The 11,246-nt window shown below is 41.4% G+C and overlaps 1 pseudogene; it reads right to left on the reverse strand.

The window, feature by feature from the left end:
• Positions 1–717: 717 nt before the first annotated feature.
• Positions 718–4,017, reverse strand: LOC101832941 (annotated as a pseudogene).
• Between the last annotated feature and the right edge of the window lie 7,229 nt (positions 4,018–11,246).

Raw genomic sequence — 11,246 nt, forward strand, 5'->3', positions numbered from 1 at the left:
GAAAGTTTTTCCTCTTCCTTTCCAATTTGTATCCCCTTGATTCCTTTTGTTGTCTTATTGCTCTAGCTAGAACTTCGAGTACAATATTGAAGAGGTATGGGGAGAGGGGAAGCCTTGCCTTGTTCCTGATTTTAGAGGAATTGTGTTGAGTTTCTGTCCATTCAGTTTGATGTTGGCTGTCGGTTTGCTGTATATAGCTTTTATTATGTTTAGGTATGTTTCTGTTATCCCAGATCTCTCCAAGACCTTTATCATGAATGGGTGTTGGATTTTGTCAAAGGTTTTTTTCAGTGTCTAGTGAGATGATCATGTGATTTTTGTTTCTCAGCTTGTTTATATGGTGAATTACATTGATGGATTTTAGTATGTTGAACCATCCCTGCATCCCTGGAATGAAGCCTACTTGACAATGGTGGATGAGTTTTTTGATGTGTTCTTGGATCTGATTTGCCAGTATTTTATTGAGTATTTTTGCATCAATTTTCATGAGGGATATTGGTCTAAAGTTCTCTTTCTTAGTTGTGTCTTTGTGTAGCTTGGGTATCAATGTTATTGAAGCCTTGTAAAAAAGAGTTTGGCAATGACCCTTCTGCTTCTATTTCGTGGAATAATTAGAGGAGAATTGGTATAACCTGTTCTTTGAATTTTTGGTAAAATTCTGCACTGAAGCCATCTAGTCCTGCTTTTTTTTTTTTTTAATAACAGTAAGATCCAGGGTTAGTTTATGTAGCTGTGGCTGGCCCTTCTGCCTCTGGCAGGTTCGAACTTCTGGCCCTTGGAGCGGACATAGGGTTTGGTATGGCTGTTTTGGGTTCCTGGGACCTTGCCAAAATGTCGGTCTACCTCTCGGACCTTCCGAGGACCAGACAAGAGCACAGTGCCACAACCCTTGGGAGACTCCAGGGCTCGCTGGTCAAAGGTGAGGATCTTGGCCCCAGCCTTTGGGATGTGACTTCGGCCCAGCTGCTCATGCGCAGTACACACACCTTCAGCTTGTGCACTTCGAGAATCCGTACATCATCTGTGACAGTCCCCACAACCACAGCTGTCTTGTTCTCTCGGCCAGGAAGCTTCATCTTTCGGATCATCCGGGACAGGGAGAGAGGTGGCCGGTTAGTACGACTCATAAACAACCTTTTCAGCACCACCTGATTGAAGGTGGAGTTGCTTCTTCTGGCCAGAAACCTGTACAGCTTGATTACCAGCCGCAGGTAGATGTCCTGGCTTTGAGCTCCTTGCGCCGAACCTTTCCGTTCTTGTTGTATCAAATGCCAACACCCACGATGGCGCCTCCTGCTTGGCCAGGTCCGGGAGAAAAAAGGGCAGCTGGTTTCTTTTTTCTTTTTTCTTTTTTGATAAGATGTTTTCTTTTGTGATGCAGGTCATGGGCATAGTCCAAGTCTAGTTCTCTGAATGTTGTGGTAAGAACTATACTCAAAGCATGATTATTATGCTTCTAAATACACCAGAGGTGTTCATTTAGGGAAGTACCAGGGTTGCTCAGTGGTGAGTTACGGAGAGCTTTCCACATGCTGTAGGCTGATGCTCAGTCCACATGGGAAGGAACACTACACAACCTTCAGTTCTGAAATTGTGTGATGACGTTTTATCTTAAGTTTTCGAGGGGAAAAGAGGATAACTTAAAATTCTCAAAGATATTGTCTGCAGCTATGAGATAAAAGCTGGATTTTCTTCTGTCCCAGGGTCCTTCAGTGTAGACACCACACAGCGAGGTTCTCTCTTCTGGGAACAACGGACATCTCTTCAAAGACCAATTTGAAAACTGCTGAGCTGCCGCCCCATGCTCACCCGCAGTGTGTGCATTACCCCAGCGAGGACTTCTTCGCTCCACACTCCCTTCCGGCTTGGGCACCCTCTCCCTGTTCTATGATTCGTGATCAATTCTAGTCCTGCTCTCACCTGTCGGAGGCACAAAGGGACAGCTGTCGTCATTCTAGCTTCCCCGTGCCTCGACCAAGAGCATCTCAGATGGTGTGGGGATTTCCATACAGCCCTTCCTTCCAGATCCCTTGCCTTGCTTCCAAGCCCCTTCCTACCATCCATAACTCTTGCTCCTTCTTGGTGTCCATTTTTCCCTTTCTTTCTCTAATTCCTCCAGCAGTGCCTACAGCTTCGAAACCCCAACTCCTTCCATCTGGAATGGTAAGGTAGGAAGGAAGACAAACAGCTCTCTCACTCCCTTCCAGGGCTGCAGCCAAGGAGATACATGACTAGCCTTGCTGTTCTATTATCCTAACTCATTTTTCCAAGAGAGACTGAGTCAACCTGCGGTCATTTTCTGCAGTGCTGGTGGAGAGCATATTTTATTCACACTTGATGTTAGAGGGAATTCTGTGGCTTACCTGTGGCATACTGATTTACGAGTCAATATCAGGAACATGACTTTTTATTAAAAAGAAGTGCTGGAGGATAGAGCAGAGCCTACATAGTTGACTGTTTTTCAACAATATTTTATCCAGATATTTCTGGATGTAGCCATGTTTATGTTTTTTTTCTCAGCCAGAGTTTGTATTCTAGTGATCTTATAACTTACAGCCTTATAGAGGGTTCTGTAATTGGCATTGTGTTTGAAAATCTGCTCAGTAATGACCTGCCTTTTGCTTTGCATAAGAGAAAGAGATACAGAGAAAACACGGAAGCCTGGAAGTTGTAGGTTAGGGGCCCATGTGCTGCAGGCTCTTTGGACTCTCTGTCTTTTTTTGATTGGGCAGCAGGCTTTATGACTGGAAGTGCTTTCCAGATGCCTTCAGATGATTACTGATACAATATTCTGAAACCAGGTTCTACTTTCCCCCTGAAACCAAGGTGAGTTCACTTCTGTAGCTACAAACTACATGATGATTCAGGAGAAACACAGAAACACTCAGAGCAGTTTTTTTCTACTGTAAAAGGTTAACGTTTGCTGATAAGGACACGCCAGTGTCTTAATTCTAAATAATTTTGAGTAAAAATACCAATCAAACATAGTCCCTAATGTTAGTTTATGGTTTCATAATGAAGAGTTCAAAATGTGATGTTATTGAATGATTAATATTGATTTAGTGAACACTTGATCAGAGTTTAGAAACTGGTTAAATAGAATAAGAATTTGTATTTGAAAATTTTCTATATACACAATGTACAAATATTTGGAAAGAGGGAGAGAGGAGAGAATTATAAAATATACCCTAATGTTAACCAGATATTAAGAAAAAAGTATCAGGATGGCATTGAACACAATTTCAATCTTTCTTTTTTCTTTCCTTTCCTCCCCTCTCCTCTCCTCTTTTTTCTTTTCTTTTCTTTCCCTTCCTCCCTCTGCTCCCTCCCTTACGTCCTCTCTCCTTTCCCGCCCTCTTTCTTTCTGTATTTTGAGAGGTGTCTTTCAGTATTGCCCAGGCTGTTCTTATACTCCCAGGCACAGGTGATCCTCCAGTCTTACAGCTAGTTGGGGCCATTGCCACAGGCCGTTGTGCCCACCTTTATTCTTTGAGCTTTTAGGTTTTGATTGATTTTCATATATTTAGTAGACTATTCATTTTCTTACAGCACCAGACTCTATTTCTAACTGTAAAATAGATGCAAATAAGAAGGTGTTTATTTATAAGAGGTAATTTCCATGTCTCAGCAAGTTTCTACACAGAGTTTTTTAAAAACATATTTTAAAAATTATTTATTCATTATGTATACAGTGTTCTGTCTGCATGTGTGCCTGCAGGCCAGAAGAGGGCACCAGATCTCATTTCAGATGGTTGTGAGCCACCATGTGGTTACTTGGAATTGAACTCAGGAACTCTGGAGGAGCAGCCAGTGCTCTTAACCTCTGAGCCATCTCTCCAACCCATCTACACAGAGATGTTGACTATTAAAAATGGAGATTTCTTGGGGTCTAAGGAAGTGCTACTTTGTGGAAAATGATAATAGCATAATTTAACCTCACCCACTGTGTGCTCCGACGTGCCATTCATGATGTGGGATGGTGGGGTGCTTCGCAGTCACTGTTTGTGATGCGATCATCGATATTGTTCCTCAAGGATGGCATGTTTCTCCAGAGAAACCTGCGTTCCTTTACAGCAGCCGCCTCTCTAATTGCTGGGTGTCAGACAAGACCTCTGTCTACATCCTTTGGGCTACAGGCCCAGCTGTGCATTTCTAGTCCCCTTGAAGTCAATGCCGAGAACGACCCCAGCAGCATCACTGCTTGCAAAAGCCTCCATCTATTTCCTGCTCCAGCATCAGTCCACCTAAGCACTTTTAGCAGGTAAAGAGAGGTGCTCATGGGCATGTTTAGAATTGTTCAGAGCCTTCTCGGTGTATAACAGGATGCCCAGGAGTTTGGCTTTAGATAAGGCCTTACTATATAGTCTTGCCTGATCTTGAATTTGAAGTAACCTTCCAGGATCAGCTTCCTGAGTTCTGGAATTACAGGTAGACAGACACCACCATGCCTGACTAGGAAGCCCAGACTGAACCACCCTGTAATGTCTGTGTGATCTGATATGTTTGCAGCTACATTGTTTCTTTCTACTCTGCTTCTGACCTTTTTTTAAGGTTCCAGGACCCAGAACTCCTTGAATATTCTGTTTTCTTTTCTTAGAAAGCTCTAGTCATCACCATTCATCACTCTGGCTTAAATAAAACTTCAAAGGGGCCTTCTCTACTCCACACACACATACGTGCATATGTACATGTACATGCAAGCACATACGCTCATACTAGTGTGTGCTTGCACACGTATTGATTTCTTCCACATACTGAAAATAACACAAAGGCAAGGAGCCCATCTTTCATGCCTCGTGCCCACAGGTGCTCCACCAACGTTGTGGAATGGATGAGTAGCTTCATAGAATCTTAGGAGACTGAACAGGACACTATGAATTTGATAGCCCAAAGCCCAGACTTCAATTTGGGAGAGTATAACAGATTAGAGGAATTAGGGCACGCGGACAGACCTTGATGGGTGACTCAGATTCAATTTTCAGGCCTCATCCTGGAAACCAGGCACCAATTCCAGAGGACGATGGTCACATCTTATGCCTTCTATAGGATTATTGCCTGCTTTGTGCAGCTAATCGGTTTGTAGTGCATCTAGGTATATTTATTCACCATCACTTTCATGATTAAAACCTCAACATTTTGAAAAGTTAGGAACTGGGTCCCGGATGTCTTATGCTAACTTTCTTTTAGCCCTGTGTGTGCCCCGAGGGCCCAAAGGCTGTGACAAAAAAGCATTCTGCATAGAACATTTACACGCTTGATGTAGTACATGGCAGTTGCTAAGGCAGAAAGCCAGAGGTAATGAGCACTGTGAGAATTCCTTGCAGATCCTCTTTGCAGCTCTTTCTGACTGTAATTGAACTATCCCCTCCTGATCCTTCAGGTGCTATCAGCATGGTTTTCTGCAGACTTCAAGAAAAGTCCCTGAAGGGCTGAAGACACTTTCCCGGTGTTACAATCCTTATTTCAAGTGAAGCTAAATGTTTGACTCCTGAGAGTTTTTTTTTAACAAGTTTCAAGGAAAAGGCCATTCATTCTATGATGCTGTTCTCACTCTTCACACACACAGACAAAAATGGAGAAATAAATCTTTCTATGTAATTATTGCTAGGCTAAAGGAAACACAGAACATGAAGAATTATGCGAAGGTGAGACAAAAAGTTCATTTTCCAACTGAAAGTCAACATATTTGTGATTTTGTGTCTTTCCACCCACAGTGGTTCTTTTGAAAAGGAATTAAAGGGGAATTAACATTCTATTAAACAAACACTGCAATATTAACATGATCCCTTCTAAGATCCCTTTGACAATGAATGATCTCCAAACATCACTACGCCTTGAAAGCTGCTGTTTAGAGATCTGGTTTCTTTCTACAAGTGAAACCTACACGCCTGAGTGGTACACAGGTTCTAAAGGAGTAGTTCCCTTGCTGTCAACTCAGACCTTCGGTTACATCTATAGGCGCTGCTTTTTGCCAGCATTAGCTAGAAATGGTTTAAAGTCCTCAGCAACTTGCACCTACAGTGTCAGGAGCCTAGAGAATGGTGCTGCAGCAGAGTCCAGGCAAAGTCATGAGAGATAGTCCTCTATCCAGAGTTGACTGAGGAGAGAGGCTTCCTATCTACCTGCATGTTTTTACCTTTTAAAGATCTAGCATTTAGCTCTCTACTTAATTTGTCCTTTATCTTTGTATATTTTAAAAATAGTTGTTTTTTGTACACAAATCTGACCAGAATATACATTTATATACAATGTTCCTTAATAATAGTGACGGCAACCTCACTGTGAATTTGCAGGAAGCACTTGACGTCTCTGAAATATGTTTTGTTCCTATGTGACAAAGACTCAGAAGCATGAGGATCCTTCAGCTGGTTAGAGTTGAGTCCTGGCTTCACACCTCACTTGCCTGGTTCAGAAGGCTGGACTCTCTGCCACTAAGGGATTGCACTGCTTAATCATCTCATCTGTTTCTACCCTGTTTCCCCACTTCTCCTCCAGAATAAAAAAGAAGGGGTAAAAATTGATTTTTTTTTGTTTTCAGGGTAAGAGAAGTTTTAAATGACCTCTTTTCCTGTATTAAAGTCTCCATTGTCATCGGGGTAATATTTACTCAGACTTCATGTTTAAAATGCATTTGAAGCCTGGCGTTGGTGGCGCACACCTTTAATCCCAGCACTCGGGAGGCAGAGGCAGGCGGATCTCTGTGAGTTCGAGACCAGTCTAGTCTACAGAGCGAGTTCCAGGACAGCCTCCAAAACAATACAGAGAAACCCTGTCTCGAAAAACCAAAAAAAAAATGCATTTGATCTAAAAAGGGGGAGGATAGTTAATTTGATCAAATTTCAAATTTAGTCAAATTTCAGCGTGTTCACACTTAAAATGGTCAGATGTTTTATTGCTCATGAGTCTCATGAGTTTGGTTATTCTAAAGTCGTTTCAGCCAATGGATCTTTTCTGGGAGTCTGTGAGGAGATTTTAAGTATTTGTCTCCCTTTTACAAGTACCACTCATTTCCAATATCTGTAGATGATAGGATTCATTGAATACAAGTTAGCTTAAAAGTAATCACTAACTTAGCAGTAGCCTTCATTATTATGCACTCTTCTAATCAGGAGATACTAAAGGTTAGGATGTTTAGTGCTATCTCAGGTGGGGGTTGGGGAGGACAGGTGGATTTTTCAGGGTTCCTGAACAGCTTGGTTATAACCAGTTGGTGGGTTCTGAAGTTTGTAAGAGGCCCCATTTCAAAAAAATAAGGCAGACAAATAGTTGAGGATGACACTTGGCATCAAACTCTGGCCTCCACATACAATTGCATGAACACCCACAAGTACACATACAGAAATCCTCAAGCATACCCATTTAAAACTAGAAATTTCTCTCATGGTATTAGGCCCTTTTCTCTGTGGGTGGGGGGGCACACACACTTTGGAGAGAAATCAAAGGTACACAGGGACACTGATGAGAGCTACGACTTCATCAAGGTTACAATAGTTACGGAGAGAAAGATGGGACTTAATTCATACAGAACGGTCAATTAGCATGATATATTTGAGACTGCTTTCTGTTTAAGCAAGGTTTATTGCTTTGAGAAGACAATGGGTTAGGAAGTATGTCTGGAGTTTTTCCATCTTCTTTTTTTCCTGTTTCTTTAGTACTGAAAGGAAGAAGCCATTCTCCAGTCCCCAGCCCTGCTGGAAGCCCCTTAGAAGGAGTGGGGACATGCCTATCCTGTGTCTCTGGACACATACATCAAAGGCTCTGCCTTGGAGGCTGTCCAGGTTGTCCTCTGTGGGGAAGTGAATACTGGTCATGTTGGCTGCCAACCCTTATCTCTTCCTGTCCCAAATGGGTTCCTCCTGGGCCTTCGAAGCTGGGTTTGCATTCAGGCATGGAAGAAGAGACCTGTCCTTTCTTCCCTAGTGCAAACCTAAGGGATCTCTCTCTGGGTCTGTGACAGCCTGTTCTTATCCAAGTGATTGTGTCAGAACTGCTTAGTTGAGTTAGCAGGCAATGCAGGGTCTTCATTTTATTATGCACCTGAGATTATAAAATGTACATTTTAATCTTGTTTTCTGATGTAATGTCTAACCTAGAGATGTGTGTGTGTGTGTGTGTGTGTGTGTGTGTGTGTGTTTGTATTTTCCAGTCTTCCATTTCTTTCAATCTGAGTGGTCATTTGGTTTGCAGCTGATGTAGATGCTGTTCTTATTGTCTGTATGCCCACCTCTGACATAATTTTCCTCTCAGGTAAACAAGCTGGTTGGAATACATGGGAAAATAAGAGCAAGTTGATTATAAATGAGAGGCCACAACACTTCATTGTGAATAAAGGGAATGGACTTTGCCTGACATTATCTTGCAGATGCTTCTTCAGTTTTCGTCTGATTCTTTGGTTGTTATATTCTGAAGAACAGATCAGTCAGACATGTGAGATATAGTTAAAGCTTGAGTATACTTTTGAAATACAGTTAAGCCTGTTTGACAAAAATGGAGAAACCAGTAAATGGGGAGGGTGAGCTGAAGTCTAAGGGTCAGAGGACAACAAGATTTCATTCCCATGAACAGTTTTTGGAGTAGAATTTGTGGAACACAACATGTCAATTTCATCTGTCTGTAACAGCTAGCACTGAAATGCAATTGAAATTGAGTTGACTTCTTGGAAAGCTATACAGAGGCAAAACGCTTACACTCAGTAAAAAAATAAGATATATGTATATATATATATATGTATATATATATATTTGCAACTGAGTGTATATTATGGTTACACAAATATAATAACTTCGTATTTATGATCTTCATTCCTTATTTTAGGATATAGACAGCATGTGTTCTAAATAAACTTTTCTCTTATTATGGAAATAATAATTTCATGTATATTTTGAGACATAGGTAATCTTAAAGTAATTGATAGGTTTTTGAATTTTTACTGAATCTACCAAACAAATATAAATCTTCTTTTCTCCCAAAGCATTTTTAGTGAAACATTACCAATTGTACGAGGCAACAAGGACAAGCCTGCAGGTGTCTCTGTGTTCCAGCATACAGCTCAGGTTGATTTTTCTCATGTCTTGTCACTGCTCTTCTCTGTAACCTTGATAGATCTCGTCTGTAAATATCGCCTTGGGGTGAAAAGTAATTTAGTCTGTGGGTCTGTATATTAGCTCCTCATGACCATCCTACCAGTTGTGTCAGCCTACTTTCATGATGTGCATGGGATTGAAACCCTTAAACTTGTGGTGGAGTGCTAGTTAGACCAGAGTCCTTATTCTCAACTTTTGTCATCACACTTTGCTAAAAGACTGTTCACTTGTGCATGGAAAAAGAGCTGAGTTCGCTTGGTTTCAAAGGACTGTCTGCTTACAGACTTGGGGGACATTGGCAACAGAAGTATTCAATTGTTCTTACCTTGAAGCTAACATAGAACCCAGGTAACAGTTCTACACAATCCTGGAATTCTAACAGACGATCTTGAAACTTGGAAGTTTGAGACATAGTTCACCGTTTGAACTCTGGTACACTGAATAAAGCTAAGGTGGTTTCTCTGAATAAAATGTCTCCTGACAATATTATTAGTACCCACACAATCTAGCTGAGGATTAGCTGGAAGTCTCAAGATCCTTCTAGAACCCTACCTGGTGGAGTCACACATGCCTTTCTTTTCTCTCTTCCATTTCCTCAGCTGAAAACAGACTGCAGCACTCAATCTGTTTAGTCTACTAGGAAGTGAGTAGGGTGCTGTGGAATACAAATGTGGAAAGGCAATCCAAGAGAAGGTGGTCTGTAGTGGGGCTGCAGAGATGAGATGGCTCAGAGGTTAAGAGCACTGCCTGCTCTTCCAGAGGTCCTGAGTTCAATTCCCAGCACCCACACGGTGACTCACAACCATCTATGACAGGATCTGATGCCCTCTTCTCTCATACAGGCATAAATTCAGATAGAGCACTCATACATAAAAATTTTTAAATAAGTAATTTTTAAAGTTAAAAAGAAAGGAAGGTAGGGAGAAAGAAAGAAAAGAAGTCTAGATAACTTTAAAAGTAACTTCTAGTTCTGCTATGTGTGGTGGTGATGATTCCACACAGGGCTTCATCCATGCTAGGCAAGAGCCCTAGCAAAGAGTCACTCCTTTGACATTGCTTTCCTTGATGATTTTTTAATTAAATAGCTCCCAAAGGATAGCTATTGCTTGGAGCCTTGTTGGATAATGCCAGGGATCTTTTCTAGGAATAAGTCTGTAATTTGGGACCACTTACTTAGCCCCTGGGATGTCTGTTCCTAAATAGGGATAGCAGTTTCTGTGCCACCTCAAGGAGGTTAGATTAATATAATGCTAGTAGAGAAGGTTCTTTTAAATTTAAAAGTATAACAGTACATATGTCAGAAGGCAGCTATTAACACCGTACACGTGGGCACTCAGCCTCACAGGACTCCACTTTGAAATTTTTCTCCAAATTTTTAATGTAATATATATATTATATTAAGATGAAATTATCTGTCCCTTCTTTGAAATGCACACGTGTCCTTCAAGAGGCAAGTGTGCAGCAAGGCAGAAGGACCAAGGGTGGAGGGCCAGCCACCGTCTAGACCACCCGCCCCATCGTCAGTGTCCAGGGAGAGCAAATGGTGCGTTCAGTGCTTGTTAAAGACTATACAGCTGGGCGGTGGTGGCGCACGCCTTTGATCCCAGTACCCGGGAGGCAGAGGCAGGCGGATCTCTGTGAATTTGAGGCTGGGCTGGACCGACAGCCTCCAAAACAATACAGAGAAACCCTGTCTCGTAAAACCAAAAAAAAAAAAGATGAAATTATGTCTCAAAAAAGTGATTTTTATCAGTTGCTCTGTGGGGCGTATTTATATCATATAGGAATTATATAGGCAGTGTGAAGTAGTTTGGGTAGCTACTAAATCTTCACTACATCTCTATTAACGGCTCAGTTTCTGTTATATAAGCTAGTGGTAGCAAGTTGTATAAATAATGTTAAAAATTACTTGGTATAACTCTGGCAAATATTTATTTTAAATACAAAATAGCTCAATTTCCTGTGATGAAAAGACTAATTAATTCAACCACAAGAATATCACTTAATCTTTAGTGGAAACTAGTAGTTTATAAACCAAAACATTTGCTTTGATTGCTTGACTGTCCAACAGTGAATTTAGCTCTAAAATAAATGGCAAAATCATGGTAATAACGACATCGCTCTCATTCTTCAGCTCTCTGCTAATCTGTCACCTTTCACCAC

Source organism: Mesocricetus auratus, unplaced genomic scaffold (genome assembly GCF_017639785.1).
Source record: "Mesocricetus auratus isolate SY011 unplaced genomic scaffold, BCM_Maur_2.0 Super-Scaffold_100004, whole genome shotgun sequence".
Taxonomy (NCBI): Eukaryota; Metazoa; Chordata; class Mammalia; order Rodentia; family Cricetidae; genus Mesocricetus; species Mesocricetus auratus.